This window comes from Ziziphus jujuba, chromosome 9 (assembly GCF_031755915.1).
Source record: "Ziziphus jujuba cultivar Dongzao chromosome 9, ASM3175591v1".
NCBI lineage: Eukaryota > Viridiplantae > Streptophyta > Magnoliopsida > Rosales > Rhamnaceae > Ziziphus > Ziziphus jujuba.
In genome coordinates, this window is record NC_083387.1 from 14,275,108 (window position 1) to 14,300,572 (window position 25,465).

General features: G+C 31.5%; 1 long non-coding RNA gene and 10 other non-coding genes across 34 annotated transcripts; 1 reads left to right on the forward strand and 10 right to left on the reverse strand.

The window, feature by feature from the left end:
* The first annotated feature begins 975 nt into the window (after nucleotides 1-975).
* On the forward strand, nucleotides 976-15,802 carry LOC107426940 (uncharacterized). 24 transcript variants are annotated; one of them, XR_009640864.1, is made up of 6 exons: nucleotides 1,513-3,548; nucleotides 3,674-6,304; nucleotides 7,182-7,231; nucleotides 8,426-10,798; nucleotides 11,367-11,449; nucleotides 11,789-15,802. It is a non-coding gene; the product is annotated as an uncharacterized LOC107426940 (long non-coding RNA). The 24 variants fall into 24 exon arrangements; XR_009640865.1 differs by having other exon boundaries at nucleotides 14,249-15,802; XR_009640868.1 differs by having other exon boundaries at nucleotides 3,674-4,588; nucleotides 4,956-5,022; nucleotides 5,399-6,304; nucleotides 8,426-15,802.
* On the reverse strand, nucleotides 3,200-3,272 carry TRNAP-UGG (transfer RNA proline (anticodon UGG)). The gene has a single exon. It is a non-coding gene; the product is annotated as a tRNA-Pro (tRNA).
* TRNAP-UGG (transfer RNA proline (anticodon UGG)) lies at nucleotides 5,951-6,022 on the reverse strand. Its single transcript has one exon. It is a non-coding gene; the product is annotated as a tRNA-Pro (tRNA).
* On the reverse strand, nucleotides 6,727-6,798 carry TRNAP-AGG (transfer RNA proline (anticodon AGG)). Its single transcript has one exon. It is a non-coding gene; the product is annotated as a tRNA-Pro (tRNA).
* Nucleotides 7,984-8,055, reverse strand: TRNAP-UGG (transfer RNA proline (anticodon UGG)). The gene has a single exon. It is a non-coding gene; the product is annotated as a tRNA-Pro (tRNA).
* TRNAP-UGG (transfer RNA proline (anticodon UGG)) lies at nucleotides 8,798-8,869 on the reverse strand. Its single transcript has one exon. It is a non-coding gene; the product is annotated as a tRNA-Pro (tRNA).
* On the reverse strand, nucleotides 10,109-10,180 carry TRNAP-UGG (transfer RNA proline (anticodon UGG)). Its single transcript has one exon. It is a non-coding gene; the product is annotated as a tRNA-Pro (tRNA).
* TRNAP-AGG (transfer RNA proline (anticodon AGG)) lies at nucleotides 12,567-12,638 on the reverse strand. Its single transcript has one exon. It is a non-coding gene; the product is annotated as a tRNA-Pro (tRNA).
* Nucleotides 14,511-14,582, reverse strand: TRNAP-UGG (transfer RNA proline (anticodon UGG)). Its single transcript has one exon. It is a non-coding gene; the product is annotated as a tRNA-Pro (tRNA).
* A 77-nt stretch (nucleotides 15,803-15,879) lies between the features above and the next one.
* Nucleotides 15,880-15,951, reverse strand: TRNAP-CGG (transfer RNA proline (anticodon CGG)). Its single transcript has one exon. It is a non-coding gene; the product is annotated as a tRNA-Pro (tRNA).
* Nucleotides 15,952-16,351: 400 nt separating this feature from the next.
* TRNAP-UGG (transfer RNA proline (anticodon UGG)) lies at nucleotides 16,352-16,423 on the reverse strand. Its single transcript has one exon. It is a non-coding gene; the product is annotated as a tRNA-Pro (tRNA).
* Nucleotides 16,424-25,465: the final 9,042 nt, after the last annotated feature.

Genomic DNA, 25,465 nt, shown 5'->3' on the forward strand with positions numbered 1-25,465 from the left:
ATATGTAATAAATGAATTTCAATATTCTAATATATAAATTTCAATTATAAAATTGATATTTTTATTTGATATCCTCAAAATATATATAATCATAAATAAATTAATAATAAAATTGATTTTCTTATTTAATTTTTTTTAAATTTTAAAATATAAAGTAAAAAATATATATGTAACAAAATATTTTCTTATTATTAAAATATTTCACATAATAATTTCATAAATTAATACATGTTTATATATAGATATGTAATAAATGGAATTTTATCATAAAATAATAATATTAAAATACGATAACTAATAATAAGATAGTAATAAGATTGATTTTCTTACCAATAAATTTATGTCGAATAATATATTTTAAAAAATATTTAAGATGTATTTATCTATATATATATATAAATATATATATATATATATATATATATGTTAATAACGGAAACAAATGCTTAAAATTATGATAATATTAATATACAATAATATTAACTAATAATAATATTAATTAATTAATTTAATTATATTATGAGTATTTAATATATGAAAATAAATTATTTGCAAGAAATCAAATTATTTTTGAATTTAAATTTAAATTTTATAGATGAAAAATATTATTTAAATAAATTAAAATTAAAATTAAATTATATAAATGAATTTAAATTTAAATTTAAAAATAAAAAAGAATTAGATAAAAAAAATTTTATATATGAAAAATATTATATTGAAAAATATTTTTAAATTTAAATTTTATAATTATACAGCATTACATGTAAGTCAACTTTACAGTTTTTAATAATCTTTTATAATATACATTTGAAAAAAAAAAACTCAAATATATTTAATAATAATAAAATTTTAAAATATAATTAATTATTATAAATTATTTTTAAAATTATTTATGATTATTAGATATAATATGCATGCAAAAATGCTAGTATTTATAATAATGAGAATAAGAATAAAAAATCCGTGTTTCGATAAACTTTCAAAAAACGATGCACGCGGCGCGAAAGGATAAAAAACAGAATGTTTTGGAGGGATTGGTCCCTCCTGTTCTTTTTGGCGTAAAACCGGCCACGAAATTCTCTTTTTCTTTTATTTTATTATTAAAATGATGATTCTCCCAGTCTTGTTTGGTTCTCAGGAAAGAGGAAGAAAATAGATTTCACTAGCTCATTCACTATAGGAAAGTGCATGCAATAGTTTCGAAAAAATTTCTTTTCTCTTTGTACTTTCTCTTATTTAGCTATCCGTTGTTTTTTTCTGGGCAGCCTCAAAGCTGCTGCACAGTATCAGTAGCCATCCTATTCAACTGTATTTCTACTATTTGACGAGCCACGTGTATGGTGGTAGAGGTCAGTGATTAAAGTGTTAAGCTTAATATCTTAAATTTTAATTTTAATTTCTTTATATATATATATATATATATATATATAAGAATTCTAACTGATTTTAGGAGCGAGAAGTGAAAATTCGAAGTAGTAAGAAACAAGTAATTTTAGATTTTTTATGGTACGATTTGATTATTCCTGTTTCGCAAATTTATTGTTTGGCCATGCTATTTTTTATTTATTTATTTTTTTTGCCGTTTTCGAAATTGAATTTCGTATGCGGATTCAGAAACGAAATTTGGGACTAGATTAGGGTAGGTCGATGATAATTTAATGCTTGCCATTTTTAAAATTTTTTTGGTGAATACTATTCATGGAGTAGGTTTGCTTTGGAAAGTTTATAGTCATGTGGTTGAATATGATTATTTCACAGTTCATGACTATGTTTATTGTACATTGAAGTTATGCATTTTTCTTTAATAATTTTGTTGGCTCAACCTGATTGAGTAATTGAAACACTCAGAGCTTCAATTTTTGGCTGACACCATAGCTCTTGCTGTTGCACACAATATGGAATGGTTTAGTTAGGGTTTGGGCACAATGTGAACACAAGGTTTCAGGTTTTATCCAGGCATCCCTTTATGATCTTAATCATAAGATTGCAGAACTTTGATTGAAGGTTGCAGAACTTTGGGTAAATTGTGTACATTGATATCTTAATTGAAGTTTGATTGCTACTGTGTCAGTATGGGTCTCAGTGGCCTCATGTTCTTCACTTCTCACTTTCATTAGTATGGTTATCTAGGTGGTTTGAATGAATTTAGCATATTTTATGTTAACACTTTGATTACTCTCGACATATGATTCATTCTAAGTAACATCGGTTTTATTCTGGGTTTCTTCCATAGTTTCTTTTCAAACCACCATCCTCGTTACGGTCTGACTGATCCTTGCTATTCTTACTCTATGATCAAGTGTTTTTGTTTTGGTTGCAGCCATGGCTGGACTGTTGATAATGAAGTTAAGATGAGCAATTTAATTTGTTGGGAAATTCTGAACCACAAAAAATTTCTATGCACTTCAACCTTATAAGTTATCTAAGCCTCACAGTTTGCTGAACCATATTCAGAATTTGGACACAGGATTAAATGTATCACCTGCTAATTATTTTTAAACCAGTAATTCATTATGTTCATGTTCTTAGCAAGCAAAAATTGATCAGGATATTTATGAACCTTAAGATATCAGTTTGAGGTTATAATATTTCAGTGCAAAAAGTTAGACACATTTTACTTCTTTCCCTTTGGAGAAGTGTCTGGAAAGGTTAGTGGATTAGTTATGTATTGAATATTTGGCTAAATGAAATTATCTGGAAGCCTGAGCAAAATCAAAACCTTTTTCCCAAGAGCAGCAGAACTTATAGGTATGCAGCTCACCTGAAATCAATTCCTTACATAAAGGGCATACACCTATGAGTCTTTGTTAAGCCATAGCAACTTTGATAATTGAATTTCCTATTAAAATGGATGTTTGTGGCAGGTAATTAACATATATATATATATATATATACGTATTCCTGTTTTAAAGTACTGCCAAAATGTGGCTAGTAGGATTGCATTTTCTGATTGCAACTATGTTTTAGCATGGCTTCCTTATTGCAAGTGGCTTTACCTTTATTTTCTTTGCATTTCATTGTATGAATCTTCTCAGAATGAATTTATGGGTTCAGTACTATCTAAGATTGAGATCTCAACTGAGTCAGGGTGACATATGCCTGACTTTAGGTGTTTAAAATAAGAGAACTAAAAACTATATGAATTAGGTTATTCCTAGGAAAACTAATACAAATTTAACATTAAAATTGTTGACTGAAGTGGAGCATTCCGAGAATCGAACTCGGGACCTCTCACACCCAAAGCGAGAATCATACCACTAGACCAAATTCCCATTACTTACCTACATTTTTAAATCATGATACTGATGAAACTTAAGATGTTGCCAATTTTAGATTATAATTCTGGTATTTAGAAGTTTGTTGCCCTTTCAATTCTTATCCACTGATGAAGTGTCTGAACAGGTTAATAATTTGGTTGTGTATTTATTTGATGTTAGAATAGATTGTCAGATTTAAAAATGCGCCAGGGGAAGAAGACTGAAATCCTTGACTTGGAATGATGCATCTTTGTGATTCAGCAAACTTGGCATGCTTATTGGGTAAAAAAGGTAAGACACCTATGTTTCTTCAGTAAACCTTGTTCTGTGTGCCTTTACTAGGTAATAAAAGTTTCAGAAATTGGATATGGTGTTTAGAACATGTGAATAAACGCAATGTTCTTGTTTTAACGCAGGGCTCTTCATTTTTCTTGTAGCAACGAGATAACATGGCATGGCCACCACAATACAAGTCTTTATAGCTTGTTTTGCACTTTATTATTGAAAGCTTGTCAAAATTTTATTTTATATGGACTTACTACCGTAAAAATACTGCAGGTCTGCCCCGCTTAAAGCATTAAAAAATAAGATAACTAAAAAGCTTAAGGATTACACGATTCCTATAAATAATAATAATAATAAAGTAAAATTATTTTAAGTGGAGCATTCCAAGAATTGAACTTGGGATCTCTCGCACCCTAAGTGGGAATCATACCACTAGACCAATGCCCGCCTCTGGCTTTAGCGATGTTGTACTGAAAGTAATATGTTCAAGGGTTTATTTCTTTTCCCCACCTTTTTTTTTTTGGCCCTCCCTTGTGCGGTCACTCTGGTTGCTTTAATGATCAACTTTTCCTTCTCTACTTTCTTCATTGAGGCTTATAAGGCAGCCTTGGTGTTATATCAAAACACTTGTAAAAAAATTGGTCAATGAGTGATCTATCTGAAATTATGTCTTTTATTTTACTGCTGGGTGGTGACTACCATGATGTTGTCAACATTATGGAAAATTACAATACAGTGAATGCATTGAGCTGCTTTTATAAGGTGTCAAATATTGGTTTTATGTTATGTTTTCTATATCAACGTCTGTTCACATGTTTCCAAATTTGGACAGGCTTCAATGGACAGGTAACATTTGAGTAAGATCATCTAATGTTTAGTGCTGGTTGCTTTTTAATTATTCTTTCCCATTGTCAATCTTTTTCACATGCAACTACTTTTATATGCTCATTTTGTATGGTGTTGTAATATTTGGTCTAATGTTTGGCATAGTAGATGGAAATAAGAAAGATCAGTACTGCACCCAGCACAGCTCAACTTAAATTTCGGTGATTTCAGCTGCCTAAATTATCTCCCTTTAAAAAAAAAAAAATTGTTAAGAAAAGATGGTCAATGTGATTTTTCTTTTTAAAATGTATTTGTACCTTCATTATCCACTGCATATGTGTTTTCAAATTTGCTATCAAAATCGAGACTTAGGCAAATGCGATAAAAAAAAGAAAAGAAAAAGAAGTTCTTGTTGAATGTTTATTGCAATATTGGCAGAATTTCATTTTTCTGGCATTAATGGGTTTACAGCTATATTCTAGCATGGGCACATTACTATTGGGGTCTCTAGATTGTGTTCATTTACTGCTAATTTATGTGGTTGTCTGGACTAAAAGTTTATGAATGCTTTACTCTCTAATATTGCAGGTCTAAGCTAACTCAGGACCCGGCCACTTGCTTAAAGCCTATAAAATATCGGAACTGAACCATACTGGTGAGTAGATTCCGGGAAATAAAATTTAAAATAAGCGTGAAACTTTTATACTAGTATGAAATAACAACAAAACTATACCAGGTCTAGACACCAAACCAAACATAAATAAAGTTAACATAAAATTAGCTAATAAAGCGGGGGCAATCTGAGAATCAAAATCGGGACCTCTTGCTCTCAAAGCGAGAATCATACAACTAGACCAAGTGCCCACTTATGAGTTATGTTTTCAAATCGTGACTCATGAACCTTAAATATCAATTTTAAATAATGATTTCTCAGTTTTCTAAAGTCCATAACCTTTTTACTTCTTATCCACTGATGAAGTTTCTGGACAAGTTAATGCTTCAGTTATTGTATTCATGTGATGCTAAAATAGATGTCCAGATTTCAATATTAGCCAGGGGAGAAGGATCAAAATCCTTTGACTTGGAATGCTGCAATTTAAGTTATGTGATTCTGCCACTGACCAGAAACAGCTCCTTAGGTATGAAAAGTGACACCTACATTCTTCATAAAATCTTGTTATGTTTACCTTTGTTACGCCATAACAGATTCAGTGATTGAATTTAGTTTTGACATGGATGTTTACAACATGTGCACAAACACAATATTCCTGGCTGAGAGTTTCATGAATGTGACTGACAGGGTGTTTCATTTCTGGTAGCAATGAGATAACAAGTATGCCTTTGGCATGACCAAATCAATATAAGTGTCAATAGCTTGTTTTGGCCTTTGGTTATTGAAATCATGTCGGAAGTAATTTTATATGGGTTCAGTATTATTTAATATTTCACGTCCTTAACTGGTACAAGGCCATGTCCCCTGCATAGAACGCATTATAAAATAAGAAAACTGAAAACTATAAGTATAAGGCAGAGTAGATTTTTCCAAAAATTAATTAAAGATAACATAAAAGTTTCCGAGAAGTGGGGCATTCTGAGAATCGAACTCAGGACCTCTCGCACCCAAAGCGAGAATCATACCACTAGACCAAATGCCCATTGCTGACTTACATTTTTAAATCATGATATGATGAACTTTAAGATATTGTCTTTAGATTATATTTTCCCAGTATTTAGAAGTTCGTTACCATTTCACTTCTCTCTCACTAATGAGTGTCTGGACAGGTTAATTATTTGGTTTTTGTATTAATTAGATGCTAGAATAGATCGTCAGATTTAAACATGAACAGGGGAGGAAGACCAAAATCCTTTGACTTGGAATCATGCAACTTAAAGCTCTGTGTTGCTGCAAACTTAATTTGCTTCATGGGTGAAAGAAGGTAACACACCTATGTTTCTTCATTAAATCTTGTTCTGCATACCTTTCTTAGATCTTACAAGTTTAAAAGTTTCAGAAATTGCATTTGGTATGGAAATGGATGTTTAGGATGTGTGAATAAACGCAATGTTCTTGTTTGAAAGTGTCATGTTAGAATGGCTTGCAGGGTTCTATTTTTCTGGTAGCAATGAAATAACATGGCATGTTAACCACAGTACAAGTCTCTACAGCTTGTTTTGCACTTCAATATTAGAAAGCTTGTCAAAATTTTATTTTATATGGACTTGCTACTATAAAAATACTGCAGGTCTATCCTTCTCAAAGCATTAAAATATAAGAAAACAAAATTCTTAAGGCTTACTAGATTCCTATAAAAAAATAATAAAAATAATAATAAAATTATTTTGAAAGTTGTCCAAAAGTGGGGCATTCCGAGAATTGAACTCGGGACCTCTCGCACCCTAAGCGAGAATCATACCACTAGACCAAATGCCCACTTCTGGGTTTAGCGATGTTTGTACTGAAAGTAATTCGTTCAACAAGGGTTTAATTTTTTTTTGGTCCAGTCACTCTGGTTGATTTAATGATCAACCTTTCCTTCTCTGTTTTCTTCATTGTGGCTTATAATGCGGCCTTGGTGTTGTATCAAAATACTTGTAAAAATGCATCAGGTGGTGATCTGTCTGGCTTTATGTATTTTATCATGCTAGTTGTTTGTGACTATCATTATGTGATCAATAATAAATTGCAGTATGGTCAATAGGTTGAGCTGCTTCCGTAAGGTGTAAAATGTGGTTTCAGTGCAAATGAGTCTTTTCAAATTGACAAAATTTTCAACATAGATACAAAATGACAGAATATTGTATTATGTTTCCCAGATCAACCTCTATTCCTATGTTTCAAAACTTGGACAGGCATCAATGAAAAGGTAACATTTTAATAATGATCATCTACTATTTAGAGCTTGTTGCTCTATGATACTTCTTTCTCATTGTTGAATCATTTTCACATGTAACTACTGTGCTTATTTGGTCAGTTGTTATAATAGTTGGTCTGATATTTGGCATGGTAGATAAAATTGAGAAAGATCAGTATTCCACATGGTGCAGCTCAACTTAAATTTTTGGTGATTTCAGTTGTCTAAATGATCGCCTCTTTATAAAAGATGGTTAATTTGGATTTTCTTTTCACAATCAATTTGTACCTTTGTTTCCATTGCATATTTGTTTTGAACTTGCTATCAGTTCTGATACTTAAACAATGTGAGTGAAAAAAACGTTCTAGTCAAATGTTTATGCCAAATAGTGGCAGAATTTCATATTTCTGGCATTAATGTGGTCTTGGGGTTGCAGCTATGTTCTAGCATGGGCACAAAAATATTAGGGTCTCTAGATGATGGTCATTTGCTGTTTATTTATGTGGTTGTCAGAAATAAAAATATATGAATACTTTAGTCTCTAATAAGGCAGGTCCTAAGCTGACTCAGGACGAGGTCACTTGTTTAAAGCCTATAAAATATTGGAACTGAATTACTAAACTGTACTGGTGAGTAGATTCCGGGACAATGTTAAAATAACCATGAAACTTATAAATTGGTATTAAACAGCAACAAAACCATACCAATTCGCATATAACTGACCAAGCATAAATAAAATTAGCATAAAATTAGCTAATGAAGCAGGGGCATTCCGAGAATCGAACTCGGGACCTCTCGCACCCAAAGCGAGAATCATACCACTAGACCAAATGCCCACTTATGAGTTACATTTTTAAATCATGATTCATGAACCTTAAGATATCAATTTTAAATTATGATTTCCCAGTTTTTGAAAGTTCAAAACCATGTTGCTTCTTACCCACTGATGAAGTGTCTGGACTAGTTTAAGGATTCAGTTATTGTACACATGTGATGCTAGAATAGATCACCAGATTTAAATATGAGCCAGGGGAAGGCTAAATTGAGATCTTTATTTAATTCCAAGCACTGAATGACTGAAAAAAGAAAGAGAGCTGAATGGTGCAACTTAAGTTACTTTTCTGCCACTGATCTGAAATCAGCTTTATAGTTGTGAGAGGTGAAATCTACATTTTCATAAAATCTTGTTCTGTCTACCTTTGTTAGGCCATAAGAGATTCAGTAATTGAATTTGGTGTTGAGATGGATGTTTACAACATGTGCACAAAACCAATGTTCCTGGTTGAAAGCATCATGAGTGTGACTGGCAGGGTTTCATTTCTGATAGCAATGAGATAACAAGTATGCCTTTGGCATGGCCACATCAATGTAAGTGTCAATAGATTGTTTTTCCCTATGTTATTGAACTCATATCAGAATAATTTTATAAGAATATTTAGTATTTTACGTCCTTAACTGATATAGGGCTGGGCCAACATGTGCAGAATGCATTATAAAATAAGAAAACTGAAAACTATAAGGAAGGGTAGATTGTTACCAAAAATTAAATCAAAGTTAATATAAACCTTCCTGAGAAGTGGGGCATTCCGAGAATCGAACTCGGGACCTCTCGCACCCAAAGCGAGAATCATACCACTAGACCAAATGCCCATTGCTGGCTTTGCTGATGTTTAAATTACAATTAGTATGTTCAAAGAGGAATTAATTAATTTCTTTTGCTTGTCTGGTCTCTCCTGTTTCTTTTATGAACATCTATATTTTTTCTTCTTTATTCCTAGAGACTTTTTATGCAGATTTGGCCTTGATGTTGACTAAATTAGAGTGATTATCCAAATGTACTATGTCTTACTGCTTGTTTCTGGTAACCATATTCTGATTCCATCAATATTAGGTAAAATTACAATTCTATTGACAAGATGTTAAAATGTTATTTTCAATGCAAGTGAAATTTTTAAAATTTACTGAAAATAAAAGATAAAAAGATTGATAACATGTTACATTATGCTTTATAGATCAGCTCCGAATATAAATCTTCTGAAGTAATCTGTTGCTCTATTCACATATTTTAAATTTTTACAGGCATTGTAGAAAAAAATAATTTTTAAGTAATTATCACTTGGAGTTCAGAGCTGGTTGCTTTTTAGCCTTGTTATCCATTGATAAATCATCTTGACAGATAACTAGTTTCTCTGTTGTATTTATTTGGTCTGCTGTTTTGATAATTAGAATGATATTTGGCATATTAGGCAGGAATGAAAGATCAGAATCCTTAAAGAATGGTCATTTTTGTGTGGCTTAAATTAGTCTCCATTTTTTTTTTTTTTTGGGGGAATTGGCTTAAACCGGCCTCCTATTTATGAAAAGATGGTCACTTCTGGTTTCCTTGTTAATTGTATTTGAATTTTATCCTTATTTGATCATTGCATATGTGGTTTTGAATTTGTTATCAAAATGGATACTTAAATCATGCTAATCAGAAAATAAATAAAATATATATATATATATATATATTCTCATGTTGTTTATGCTCAAGTATTGGCAGGCTTGAATTTTTCTGGCATTAATGCAGTTACAGCTAAGTATTTACATCTCTAGATTGTTTTTATTTGTCTATCATTCATGAGGTTGTCAGAATTAAACTATTGTGAATGCATAATTACCATCAAATAATGCATGTTTTCAGCTGACGTGTTACTAGCCTACCTACGTAAAGAATTCAAATATCATAAATAACTGTACTGGTCCAGATTCCTGGTCATAAGAAGCTAACAATACATCAAACTTGTTAGGGCTGTATTAAATAACTGAACCAAAACTGTATTTTATTAGAATATTACCATCCAAAAATAAATTATATATAGAAATAACATTTGATTAGCTAAGAAAAAAGGGGCATTCCGAGAATCGAACTCGGGACCTCTCGCACCCAAAGCGAGAATCATACCACTAGACCAAATGCCCACTTGTTTTGTAGTGTTTACTTCTTCCGTTTTTGTCTTGAAGTTCCCTCCCCTTTCCCTCACCCCATCTACATGTCTTGTTTCAAGAAATTCAACATGTGCTGCAATTGCTGCCTATGTTAGAGGATTAATTATAAAAGTTGTGACTAAGGACCGAATATAAGAGATATGGTCAAAATGATTCAGTTGTCCAAAAGTGGGGCATTCCGAGATTGAACTTGTGACATACCACTAGACCAAATGCCCACCACTGGCTTTAATAATGTTTGTACTAAAAGTAATATGCTCAACAAGGGTTTCGTTCTTTTCTTGGTCAGGCACTCCTGTTGCATTAATGATCAACCTTATAATGCAGCCTTGGTGTTGTATCAAAACACTCTTAAAAATGCATTACGGGTTGATTTTCTGAAATTATGTATTTTATCATACTGCTGGGTATCATGGTGTCATCAAGATGATGGAAAATTACAATACAGTCAGTACATTGGGCTGCTTTTATAAGGCGTAAGATGCTGTTTCAAAACAAAAATTTTAACCTAGATACAAAAGGACAATCATATGTTGTCTAGATCAACCTCAGTTCTCATGTTTCAAAGGTTGGACAGGCATCGATGACAAGGTAACGTTTGAGTAATCATCATCTACCATTGAGAGCTGGTTGCCTTTTAGTATTTCTTTCCCATTGTTGAATTATTTTTACATGCAACTACTTTTGATTGCTCATTTAGTTGGGTGTTGTAATGCATGATCTGATATTTGGCATAAAAAGATAGAAATGAGAAAGATCAGTATTGCACACAATGCAGCTCAACTTAAAAGTTTGGCGATTCAGTTGCTTAAATGACTCCTATTAAAAAAAAAAAAATGAAAAAGAAAAAGAAAAAGGAAAAGAAAGAAAAAAAGATGGCCAGTTTGGATTTTCTTTCTATAAGTATTTATACCTTTGTTTCCATTGCATATGTGTTTTCAAATTTGCTATCAAGGTGAATGATTAGACAAGTTGGGTAAAAAGAATGTTCTTGGTCCAATGTTTTGCCAAAAAGTGGCAGAATTTCATTTTCTTGCGTTAATCGGTTTAAGCTATGTTCTAGCATGCCCACGGTACTTTTACAGTCTCTAGATTGTGTTGATTTCGTGACATTGTCAGAAATAAAAATTTATCAATACTTCGTTGTTTAATATTGCAGGTCCCAAGTCAATTGTCTAATATTGCAGGTCCTAAGCTGACTCAGGACCAGACTTATAAATTATCAATCAGAACACTGTTCTGGTGAGTAGATTCCTGGCAATAAAATTTAAAACAATCATGAAATTTATTAAATTACTATTAAATGGCTGTCAAAACTGTATTGATTAGCATACAATAAACCGAATAATATAAATAAAATTAACATAAATTTAGCTTATAAATGGCAACCAAAACTGTACCAGTTAGCATAAAATAAACTGAATAGTAGAAACAAAATTAACTAGCTTTATAAAGTAGGGCTATCCAAGAATAAACTCGGAACCTCTCTCATCAAAAGCAAGAATCATACCACTAGATCAAATACCAATATTTAATTTCTTATTTTCAGTCTTGTTATCCATTGATAGGTCATCTTGACAGGTAAATCATTTAATGAGAGATTGGAATCCTTCAACTTTGGTGATTTACTTATAAATGTATTTGAATGTTATTTTTGTTTGACCATTGTATATGTCCTTTGTGGTTTTGAATTTGTTATTGAAATGGATACTTACAGCATGCACGTAAAAAATAATAATAATAATTGTTATTATTATCTTCCCATGTTGTTTATGCTAAAGAATTGGCAGGCTTGCAGTTTTCTGGCATTAATGCAGTTACAGCTAAGTATTGCATCTCTGGATTTTTATTTTTTTATTTTTTTATTTATTAATCATTCATCAGGTTGTCAGAAATAAACTATTGTGAAAACTTATTACCAAAAATCTTAATAATAATAATAATAATAATAATAATAATAATAATAATAATAATAATAATATTGTGAATACATTATTACAATATAAAATTGTAGGTCCTTCAGCTGATTTGGTGCTGGCCAAGGATTTAAAATTTTATAAATAACTGTACTGGTTAGAGATTCCTATGTACAAGAAGCTAATAATATATCAAACTTGTCAGATTGTATTCAAGAGCAGAAACAAAACTGTAGTCATTAGCATATTACTAGCCAAAAAGTGATAATAAATAGAAATAACATAGATTAGCTAAGAGAGCAGGGGCATTCCGAGAATTGAACTCAGAACCATTCACACCCAAAGCGAGAATCATACCACTAGATCAAATGCCCACTTGTCTTGTAGTGGGCCATCATCAAAATATTAGAGCCATCATCAAAACAATTTAGTTTTCCAAAAGTGGGGCATTCCGAGAATTGAACTCGGGACCTCTCGCCCCCTAAGCGAGAATCATACCACTAGACCAAATGCCCGCTGCTAGCTTTAATGATGCTTGCACTAAAAGTAATATGTTCAACAAGGGTTTAATTGTTTTCTTGTTCAGTCACTCCTGTTGCATAAATGATCAACCTTTCTTTCTCCACTTTCTTCATTGAGGCTTATAGTGCAGCCTTGGTGTGGTACCAAAATACTTGTAAAAAAAGGCCTTAAGGATTGATTTGTCTGAAATTATGTATTTTATCATATTGCTTAATGTTTGTGACCATTGTGATGTCATGAAGATGATGGAAAATTACCACAGAGTCAGTGCGTTGAGCTGCTTTTATAAGGTGTCAAATATTAGTTTCCATGCAAGCAATCTTTTCAAATTTACAAAAATTTTAACAGATACAAAATTACAAACTCTTGTGTTATGTTTTCTAGATCAACCTCTATTCACATGTTCCAAAGGTTGGACAGGCATCAATGAAAAGGCAACATTTGAGTAATCATCAACTACTGTTGAGAGCTGGTTGCCTTTAGTACTTCTTTCCCATTGTTGAATTATTTTGGCATGCAGCTACTTTTGTTTGCTCATTTAGTCGGGTGTTGCAATACATGGTTTGATATTTGGCATAGTAGATAGAAATAAGAAAGGTCAGTATTTCACACTGTGCAGCTCAACTTAAATTTTGGTGATTTTTGATGCTTGAATGACTCCTATTATTAAAAAAAAAAAAAAAAAAAAAAAAAGATTGTCAATTTGGATTTTCTTTTTGAAAAAGATGTTATTGTCCAATATTTTGCCGAATGTTGGTAGAATTTCATTTTTCTTGCATTAAAGAGGTCAGCTATGTACTAGCATGCCCACAGTAATATTAGGGTATCTAGATTGTGTTGATCTGCCGTTATTTTGTGAGATTGTCAGAAATAAATATTTATACTTCACTGTTTAATATTGCATGTCCTTAGCAGACTCAGTACCAGGCCTTTAAAATATCAGAACTGTTCTGGTAAGTAGATTCCTGGCAATGAAATTTAAAATAAGCATGAAACTTATTAAATGAGTATTAAATGGCAACCAAAACTGTACTGGTTAGCATACAGTATAGCGAATAATATAAATAAAATTAGCTTATAAAGTAGGGGTATTCCAAGAAACAGACTTGGGACCTTTCGCACCGAAAGCAGGAATCATACCACTAGACCATCGTGTTACCCCTTGATAAATCATCTTGAAAGGTAACTCATTTAATGAGAGATCAGAATCCTTCAAGTTTGGTGAATTTCTTAATAAGTATCTGAATTTTATCTTTATTTGACCATTGAATATGTTGTATGTGGTTTTGCATTTGTTATCATAATTGATACTTATACCATGCTAGTCAAATATATATATATATATATATATCATTCTTGTTGTTTATGCAAAAGATTTGGCAGGCTTTCAGTTTTCTTGCATTGAAGTATTTGCATCTCTAGATTGTTTTTAGTTTGTAATGTTTGTTAAAAGAACTTGGCAGGCTTGCGTTTTTCTTGAATTATTAATATGATTATAGCTTAATATTAGCCTTTCTAGATGGTGTTTATTTCCAATAAACATTGATGAGGTTGTCAGAAATAAACTAAAATAAGAATACATTACTACCTTTTAATATTGCAGGTCTTCAGCTGACTTTGGACCACCCCACCTACTTTATAGCATATAAAATGTGGTATGGTAAATAGCTATACTGATTTGAGATTCCTGGCAACTAGAAGTTAATAATACATGGAATTTAGAGTGAGATTCCTAGCAACAAGAAGTTAGTAAAACATGGAATTTAGAGGAGTATTAATAACTGAAACAACAGTGTATTCATTAGAGTATTGACATCCAAAAATAAATTATATATAGAAATAACATTTTACAAGCCAAGGAAACAGGGGCATTCCGAGAATCGAACTCGGGACCTCTCGCACCCAAAGCGAGAATCATACCACTAGACCAAATGCCCGTTTGTGTTCTTATTTTTAGATCCAATTCCTTCTATTCATTTTCTCTGTGTTTTTTCCCGTCCTGTTTTAAAAAATCTAACATGTAATGCATTTGTTACCTGTGTTAGAGACTTAAGCATAAAAGTTGTCACAATGGATCTAATGTGAGAGCTATTTGCTGAAAACAGTCAGTTGTTGCCTGTGGTGATTGGTTAAGTACCTTGATCTAACATTTGTATGAAAGCAAAAACAATCAGACAAGTAAAAAACCCGTTGCTTTGTTCACATATTTTAAGTTTTCTTATGCTTTGATTAATGATCTTGATAGGTAACGAGCTTTTTTTGTTCAATTGTTGTCTTGTTATACTGAACCGGCATTTAGCATATTAGGCAGGAATGAGAGATCAGAACAGTTGAGGTTTTGGTGATTTTTCCAGGGGCCTGAATCGGTCTCCTATTTATGAAAAAATTGTCAATTTGGGTTCTCTTATTAAAGCGTATTAATATCTTTGTTTGACAATTGCATGTGAGGTTATTGGAATTCACTATCATAATCGATAATTATGGCATGCAAATAAAATCAAATATGGTCAGTGACCTTAAGCAGTCTCCTATTTATCAGAAGATGGTCAATTAGGGTTTTGTGAAGTAGGGTTTTGTGAGTGCCTCTATTTGACCATTGCATATGCGGTTATTGAATTTGCTAGCGAAATGAATATTTTTACGGCATGCAAGTCAAAAGAATTATTCCTATCTCTTATTGTTTGTGCCAAATCAATTGTTTGGCTTGCATATTTCTGGCTTTAATGAGGATACAGCTATGTTCTAGGGTGGCACGTTAGCTAATGCTATTCATTTATGAATTGTCAGATATAAACTATTAGGAAGTACCATCTAACATTGCAGGTCTTCAGCTGACTCGGGACCAGGTCAATTGCTCAAAACAATATAAAATTATCAGAAAGTCACTATACTGGTTAGTGATTCTTTATTTATTTATTTAGTTTTTTGCGTACGATAATGGTTAGTGATTCCTGTAAACAAGATTAAAAAATGCATATGAAATTGATTGGAGCTGTATTAAATAACAATGTATTCCTAAGAGGCTAGGCCAAAAATTTAATTTGTCTTTAAAAAAACAAAAGAAAAATGGGGTTTGGCCAGAAAGCAGGGGCATTCCGAGAAACGAGAATCATAGCACTAGACCAAATGCCCGGGGGCAGTTAAGTGTCTATTTTCAGATTTCTTTGGTTTTTTTTTTTCTCTCGTGATATTATTCCTCCCAAAAATCAATTCAGTGCTGATTACTTCACTTTTGGGGCATTCCGAGAATCGAACTCGGGACCTCTCGCACCCGAAGCGAGAATCATACCACTAGACCAAATGCCCACTTTTTGACATGCACTGATAAAATAAAATTGAATGGCTTTGCCAGTCATTGAATTTCCTTTCTTGTAACGTTAGATTTGTTGTCAATGTGTTTGAAATGCTCTCCTTTGGTTGCCGTTTTGACTCCGGAAATATTATTGTTCACATTTCTGCTTAGGCCGGATCTATTAATTATTTGATTTGATCGTGAATTTGATTTCTTTAGTTAAACGTGGAAACCAATCCATTTGCGAAGCCTATGAGTTTGACTTGTGACTCAGCGCCCTATCAAAAAGCAATGGACGATACAATGTAAAAACAAACCACCACCACTCCTGTTATATTTCAACCTCTTAGGCCCAAGCCTCATCGATAAGCAGCAAAGTCCAAAATAAACATGTAAGTAAAAGAAAGAACTTCAGGGGCATTCCGAGAATCGAACTCGGGACCTCTCGCACCCAAAGCGAGAATCATACCACTAGACCAAATGCCCTTTATCTTTCTTGTGCCATCGTCCCCTATGAAATCCTTATGAATAGCGATTCACTCACACAATTTTTCTTGGATTTATAAAACCGTATCAATTATCAATTACATGTTTTAAAAAAAAAAAAAAATCGAATATTTTATATATTTAACACCTATTCGTTTTAATCTTAAATGGTTTAGTTGCTATTTAAAGACTTTCGTTTTAATCTTAAATGGTTTAGTTACTATTTAAAGACTTTTTTTTTTTTTTTTTAAACTTTTGAGACTAAATTTTTAAAAATAATATGGTGTTAAATAGACTTTAAACAATAAATACAGCTAAAAGATGTAATATTACATTTTTTTTTTTTGACAAGGCACATGTACAATTTATTATGACAAATCCAGTTTGGCTATTTTTTCATGAGAAATTCTTTGGGTACAGAGTACCAAGCTGGGTTACATGATGGTGCACATAGTCAATAAAGAAGTTCCATGTGTCTCCCTCAATCCTGCTCATTTAAAAAAAATCCATCTCAACATTTCCATCTATTTGACACCGTTCCAGACTCCCGTCTTTTTTAATTTAATTTAATTTTATCTTTGTTCTGTTCGCCCTGCACATTTATCCTCCATGAAAGAATAAAGTAATCTTACCTCCACCTGTAAAATGGAGAAGCTTGATAAATGGTTCAAGTAATTCTTTTCTTTCTAAAATCCTGATTTCATGAAACGAATATAACAAAACAATATTTTTTTTCTTTCCAAAAAGTTAACTCTACATTTAACTCATGATTCTCCTTTTTCAATATTCCGTTTGCATAATCAAACTTTTTTGTCTATCTTTCTTTGACAATAATTTTATGTTTTTATATGTTTATTCATCAAGCTAAAAATGAATTTAATAATCTTCATACATATTAAGAAATCTGATTCTCATGCTCATAAAGGATAAGGACGAACAAAGAAAAAGGGCACAATTTAAAAACCCTAAACAACAATAGGCATTCAAAAGGAATTAACAGATACGATCTTCAATTTAGTAACAACCCTAGACTTTAAAGTGATCTTCATCTTGCTGGTGATTGTTTTGTTGGAGGGTAGATCTCTACTTTTCTCTTATGGAGGAGAAAGAAAAGTGAGAGAAAAGAAGAAAAAATAAAATAAAATAAATATAGATTGAGTTTAGAAGGATGTTAAATATGTGGACAAGTTGAGGTGAATTATTTTAAAGGAGTGGGATTAATTGAAACACATCGAACTGCAAACTTCTATATTGGCTGTGCACCATCATGTAATCCAATTTGATACATTGTGTGTATCCAAGAGTTTTTCCTTTTTCAAGAAGTCTTAGTCAAATCAAATATCAATTGTAATTACTCGTATAAAAATAAAAAAATAAAAAATTAAAAAATTAAAAAAATTAAAAAATTAAAACTTTTGTTGGATAAGTTTGATCATGTTTAATCAATTGGATTGTATGTAGGTTTCAAATTTAACCTTTTGCATGGTCAAGTTTTATGTCTGATTGGTATGTTATTGTATAAAACTCGTCGATATAAATTCATAAATTGACGGCATGCTTAATTTTGAATTACAGTTAAAAGTTATTAGTCTATAAAATTTTGAATATTAATATTTTATCTATGTCTAAATTAATCTCAATTTTTATCCATATTTGATCCAAAGGTCTATATATGTCTAGGAATTCTTTCATTTGATTAAATAAATAAAAAAAAATATCCATTTTGTCCCTAAAAACTCCAGGATCACTGTAACACGTAACCCATCAAGGAATTCGACCTTGATTCTGGCCAAATAACTATGCATGGCCTAGCCACCATGTTGCCCATGAAAAATCTAACTATGCTACAAATTTTCAAAGTGATTAGACCAACAACATGCTAGGATCGGCTGTTTGAAGCCATTTTTGGTGTTCTGGTCGTGTTGTTGGAAAATTGGCCATTTCAAATCATGTCAGACCCCCTCCTTTCCTATTTGGACCATTTGAACTCATTGTCAACCTTTGTTTGACAAGATTCCTCTAGGTTTGAGAGACTTAACACTGTGAAGTTTGCCCAAATTTTTTGATGTATGTTTCGGTTACTTACAATATTTTTAAACTAAGGTAAGTATACCAATGTGATTCCTATTTCATGAGTTTTCTATTGGTATATGATTTTTTAATTTTGAAAAACATTTAAGTATATTTTCATTGCTGGATTAATTAGTTTAATATTGGATAAAATTAGATTGTATTCCAACAATTTATGACCAAATTGGTATCTGAGAATTTTCCTAAATGTTATTAGGACCTATTAGAAGGATCAATTTCATAATTAGACTTATGGTGCAAAAAACCTTAATTTTGGATATTATGTCATAAATATTTGCAATATAATAAGACTCTTTAGTGTCCAATTTATATAAGTTTAGAGTAATATAAATTATTTTAGAACATTTGATATGGACTGATGCCTTCAGTTATTTTTTGGAGCTTAATAAATATCATATTATATTATAGATAGTTATATTGTGTTTGGAGGTGAACTTGCAGAGAAGCAAAATAAATCGTCGATAGTATTTATGATTGGCCTTATATTTTCAATGATTTTGGGACATATTAGTATGATAGTTATGTGGTCTGAATATTTTATATGGTTTGAAAAATTAAAATGCTTATTTATATGTATATGGTTATATATATATATATTATAATTTCATGTGATTCTTGGAATGATTTTAATTGGTTTAGGATTTTAATTTGTTTATAATGCACTTGTAAATGTTGGAATTTAAATGTTTTGATATTTTAAATTAGTGTTTTACTCCAATTGGTACTAACTTGGTTTTGTGAAATAAATATTATTGGTTTTGAGAAAGTAAAATTGAAAAAATATATTTTTAGGCATGTTTAAGGTTTTTTTTTTTTTTTTTTTTTGGTTTTTTTTAGTCCTATATCTTAAGAGATATAAGTTTACATTTAAGTCTTAATAGTCTCTTGATAAGCCTAAGTCTTTTACACATTTTATTTGTTTTTTAATTTTTAAGATCTAAACATAAACATGTTTGTTTTTTACTATCCAAAATATCTAAAATTAACTAATTGACATTTTTATCTTTATAAAGGTAGAAAATATACAACAGCTTTTAGATAGAATTGACATTCGATTTTTACCTTTATCATATTTTAAATATATACAAGATTTTTGTTTTTATTTTAGATAAGAATTTAAATTTTTAAAAAAAATCTTTATCATTATTTAAATACAATAATTTATATATATATATATATATTAGAATTTAAAATATTATTTATAATAACAAAACAGAAATTAGAAAACATAGGACCATAACAAGAAAAAAAACAAATAAGAAATCAATAAAATAAAATATATATATATATATATATATAAGGATAAATCAAATCAAAAATCATAAAAAAAAAGAAGAAGAAAGCCAATGTAATGACCGGTTTGACCGTTACATCAATGTGTAAAGCTCATCGATACGAGTTTATAGATTAGCAATATATTAAATTCTGAGTTACGGATAAAAAGTTATGGTTCTGATAAATTTTAAACATCAATTTTATATCAGTGTCCAAACTAGTCCTAAGTTTTATCTGTTAGTTATCTAAGGCTCTATGTAAATGTTGAAAAGAGTACCCAATAGGAAACAAATCCTAAAATATCCATTTTATCCTCCAAACCTGAGTAAGTTCTCTTTGGATCCACGGATCCGAACTAGATTGTTTTGAACCCGTTTTACACCCAAATGGGTCATCACCATTTTGTTAAAATCCTGCCACCATCTCAATGCATGCGCTAGCTACCCTTGTTACCCACGTTGAGAAGACCACGTCGTCAAAATTTCAAGCCAAACCACCGGCAGATGAGCCGGGATCAGCTGTTTGAAGCCGATGGTGGCCATTTGGCCATTTTTCAGCTATTCTAGGCTGACCCATAACCATTCCCCCCATTTTTGGACCTTCTGAACTTATTTCCGTGGTCTTTTACCAAGATTCCTCATCGTTTGATAGATACATCAACGGGAAGTTTGGCCGAGTTTTGCGATGAGTTTTCCAACCATCGTGACACTTTTGGACCGTGGTGAGCACATTATTGTGTTTCTTATATCTTGGGCTTTCCATTGATATAAAAGTTATGAATTTTGGACATCGTTTGATAATTTTTCCATTTTTGGATTAGTTAGTTAAATACCGAGTAAATTCAGACTGCGTTTGGACAAATTGGTCAATTTGGTTAAAATTGAAGATGGATTAGTGAAATTAAATATTATTAGGACCCATTAGAAGGTTCAATTTCAAAAGATTAGCCTTCAAGTGAAAAGCTCCAATTTTAGATACCGAGTCCTAAGGGTATGCAGTATAATTGAACCGTTTGGTGTCCAATTTATGTAATTTTATAGTGGTATAAATCATTTTAAGACATTTGGTTCATACAAGTGTCTTTGGTTTAGTTATTGGAGCCTAAAAAATATTTTATTATATTATAGGCATTCGAGTTGAGCTTGGAGGTTATCCTGCAGGGAAGCAAGAGTCAGCATCTATAGTACTGTGAGTGGTTATAATTTTAAAATATTTTAGGCATGTCGTATAATATATATATATTTGAGTATTTTACATATACATATCGCTTCATTTAAATGTTCATTTTATGCATATATGAGAATCTACTTTTACATATATGTGATATAATTTTATATGACTTTTGATAATATTTTAAATAGTTTCCAATCTTAACGAGTTCATAAATGGACTTGTGGTATTTGAATATCATGGTATTTGAATTAAAGTCTTAAATCATTTTGAAAAACAATTGATTTGAGAAAGCAGATTGAAAATTATAATATTTTAAGCGTGCTCAATTATTTTATAATTTTATGTGCTTAAAATTAATTTATGGTGATATATATTTCACTGTAGTATTGTTGGTTTTAGTATGAAATGATGATTTGAAAATTTTGAAATATTTAAATAAGCATTTGATTTTGAATATTAAATTATGATTTATGATACAGTATCGTTTAGAAAAGTATAACCTCATAATATCGTTTTACAAATACTGCATTGTTTATTTTTAAATGATGTACCATATAATACCAATATTTCAGATCAGTATTTAATTATAGTGGGCGAATTTGCCACAGTGTCGTGAAGTTAGGTTCATCCCATTGGTTTATTATTACCATGGTGCCATGGGGTTGAGTTTATCCCGCATGTTTATTATTGCTATAGACCATGAGGTTGGATATGTCCCAATGGTTTATTATTTTCACTATACCTTTCATATACTAAGGGTCGTGAAGTGGGTGTATCTCACGGTTCACAGTTTGGTATATCATATGGTACATTATATATGTTTTGAGTATATTGTTGGTTTTCCAATGTTATGGTTATTACAGCACTTTCATGATTACTTTGTAAAATTGTGTTTATAATATTTTATGCTCAATATTGATATCTTGATTAAGATATTTTATAATATTATAATGATCGTTCATTTTATATTTTTTGCGTATCGATTTTATGATATTGAAGTGGAGTGCAAATTTAGGTTTTAAGAAATGATTTTTAAATGGGCAACTTTTTAAACGAGTGGAATGAGAGATTTTGAGAGAAAGTTTTACGGAAATAAATTATTATTTTTCTGTTATACTATGTCACTCACTGAGATTTATTTATCTCATGTTTTATTTGTTTTAAATTCGTTCTTCTAGGTCTAGGTAGTTAATAGCAGTCTACCTCCCACATCACTTGTCACTTTGTTCTTTCCATAACAACAACAGTATCTATCTTTCCTTAGTTATCTTTATCTTTCTTGATTTATTTATTATTTATTTGTACTTTGAAACTTTGTAAATACTCTTAGAATGCTCTGATCTAAGTATTGGACTCAGTAGAGACCATAGTATATACATGTATAGTTATGATCTGTAGTACATTAGGCTGGTTGTGGATTTTTATGCTGTTATAGTTTTATGTATATATTGAGGTATTAATGATAATGTATGTGTTCCTTTGTCCATGTTTTAAGTGAGATTTAATTCGATATCCTCTAGAGATTGTCTAGTAAGACTTCACCAGATGGGATGGTTCCCAGGGTTGGTCCTGTCTGCCAAGCATCACATTTGGTAGCAGCAGCTCCCATCTTTGTCTTTGAAATTGATGATTCGATAGGTTGAAGGTTTGTAGCATTTCCATTTGGTTACTAAGAAACCCTTGGAAAATTTGTACAATACAGAAGTTCTAATCATAATCACAACCATGAACTTGTCGTGGTAAGGCCACTTTTGCTTTTTAATGAAGTCTTTGACTATGTCAAAGGAGGTGGAAGTGCTGTATATAGCATAACTCTAGCTGTAACTATAGCTTGCATAACCGCCATATTTAGGCGGCAAAAAAGCTTCCTCTTTCTTTTGCCTCAGCATAAGATCGCCTTCCTCTACTATATATATGCTCCACTTCCTCCATTTTGAAATATAGAAGCAGAGAGAAAGAATGAGAGTATTAGAGAGAAAATTTTAAAATGGTTTTTTCTAAATAACTTGTATCTTTTCTTTGTAAGAAATAGTTATGTATGTTTTCTTCTATTATAAGAAGAGGATATTGCCAATTGTGCTCTTCTTATTTTAGAAAAAAATTATTATATTCTTTTACTATAATAAAATTCTTGTACAAGTGCCTCTTATTTTGTGTGTATTTTATTTGAGTATTTTTACACACAAATTTCTCACTTTTATAATTTTGATTTCAATTGTAATTGTGTGTTCTATACTACAATATCTTAACAGTTGTATCAGAGCATTAAGTTTATAGCTAGTTTTTCATACTAAGTCAGATCCAATTAGTAGAAAAGAGACATCTTTAACAATGACAACAAAGTACGAAATAGAAAAGTTTAATGAGAATAACTTTTCATTGTGGAAAATGAGAATAAAAGCAGTTTTAAAAAAAGATAACTGCTTGATGACAATTGAAGATAGGCCTACAAATTTCCTTGACGATGGCAAGTGGAACGAGATGGATGGCAATGCTATTGCTAATTTGCACCTAGCACTAGCCGACAAAATATTGTCAAATGTACAAGGTCAAATCACTGCACAACAAAATATTCTTAAAGAGAAGGCTTTACACTTTTTGAATGATAGAGTCAAATACTATGACTAATCATATTAACACCCTCAATATTTTATTTTCACAGCTCACAGTAATAGGGCAAAATATAAACATAGGTGAACGTACTGAAATTCTGCTTCACAATCTACTTAATTCGTATGATCAACTCATTGTCAACTTAACCAACAACATAGAAATTTTAGTCTTTAACAATATTGCAGCTGTAGTTCTTGAAGAAGAAATTTGAGTTAAGAGCAAAGAAGATAGATTGGAAAGCTCATGATAGGTTGAAGCTTTGATGATGACAAGAGGAAGATCAATGGAACATTACCCCAGTGGGAGTCAAAACCAGATTAGATCAAAATCTAGAAGTAAGAATAAAGTCAATGTCATCATTGTGGCAAGAGAGGGCACTACAAAAGGGAGTGTTGGCATCTAAAGAAGAATGAAGAAGCCAAAGGAAAAGTTGTTGAGTAGTCGAAAGTTCAAGGTTGTATAGCAAGTACCTCAGATGATAGTGAGATTTTATACAGTGAAGCAACAATAGTTGCTGAAGGCAGAAGAAGATTCACTAATGTCTGGTTTATGGATTTTGGAGCAACATGGCATATGACCCATTAGAGAGAATGCTTCCACTCATATGAACCTATCTCAGGAGGATCTATGTTCATGGGAGATGATCATACCTTGGAGATCGTTGATATTGATACCATCAAATTGAAGATGGAGAGAAATGTTGCATACTGTCTACTAATTAAAGATAGAGAGGCATCAACTTTCCAGGAGGCTACAAAAAGCCTAGAAGCTTCTCTGTGGATGGTAACAATGCAAGAAGAAATTGGAGCTCTCCATAAAATCAACACGTGGGATCTTGTTCCATTACCACAAGATAGGAAGGTTATCGACAACAAATAGGTTTACAAGATCAAATGAGATAGCAATAACCAAGTAGAGCGGTATGGTTCTAGATTGGTGGTGAAAGAATTTGCTCAGAAAGAAAGTATTGATTTTAATGAGATATTTTCTTTTGTTGTTCGACTTAAAACAGTTTGTGTAGTCTTAGCAATGTGTGCTATATTAGACTTGTATTTAGAGCAATTGGATGTTAAAACTACATTCTTTCATGGAAAACTTAAAGAAGAGATTTACATGCTCCAACCAAGAGGTTTTGAAGAAAAAGGAAAGGATAACTTGGTTTGCAGGTTGAACAAATCTCTATACGATCTCAAACAGGCGCCAAGATATTGGTATAAGAGATTTGATTCCTTCATCATGAGCCTTGGACATAATAGACTTAATTTAGATCCTTAAGCTTATTACAGGAGATTTGGTGATAATGATTTCATTATTTTGCTATTGTATGTGGACGATATGTAGGTAGGAGGCCCCAACAAAGATTGTATTAAGGTTTTGAATGCATAGTTCACTAGGGAATTTGAATAAAGGACTTAGGATCAGTAAACAAGATTCTAGGTATGTAAATTTATCGAGACAAAAATAATAGGAAGATTTGGTTGTCTCAGAAGAACTACTTCAAGAAAATATTGCAGTATTTCAACGTGTAAAATTGTAAGCTAATTTTTACCTCTCTTCCTATTAATATCAAGCTATCCTCAATTATGAGTCCTAGCAGTGAAAAATAGAGGATAGAAATGTCTCGAGTATTACATGCATCAGCAATGGGTAACTTAATGCTCGCTATGGTATGCACAAGATCGGACATTGCACAAGTAGTGGGAGCTGTTAGTCGATACATGGAAAATCCTGGAAGACAGCATTGGAGTGCTATGAAAAGGATTTTGAGATATGTGAAGGGTACCTTAAATACTACATTATGTTAGGAAAGATCAGACTTTGCTGTCTAAGGCTATATTGATTCAGATTATGCAAGTGATCTTAACAAAAGTAAGTCCCCCACAGGATATG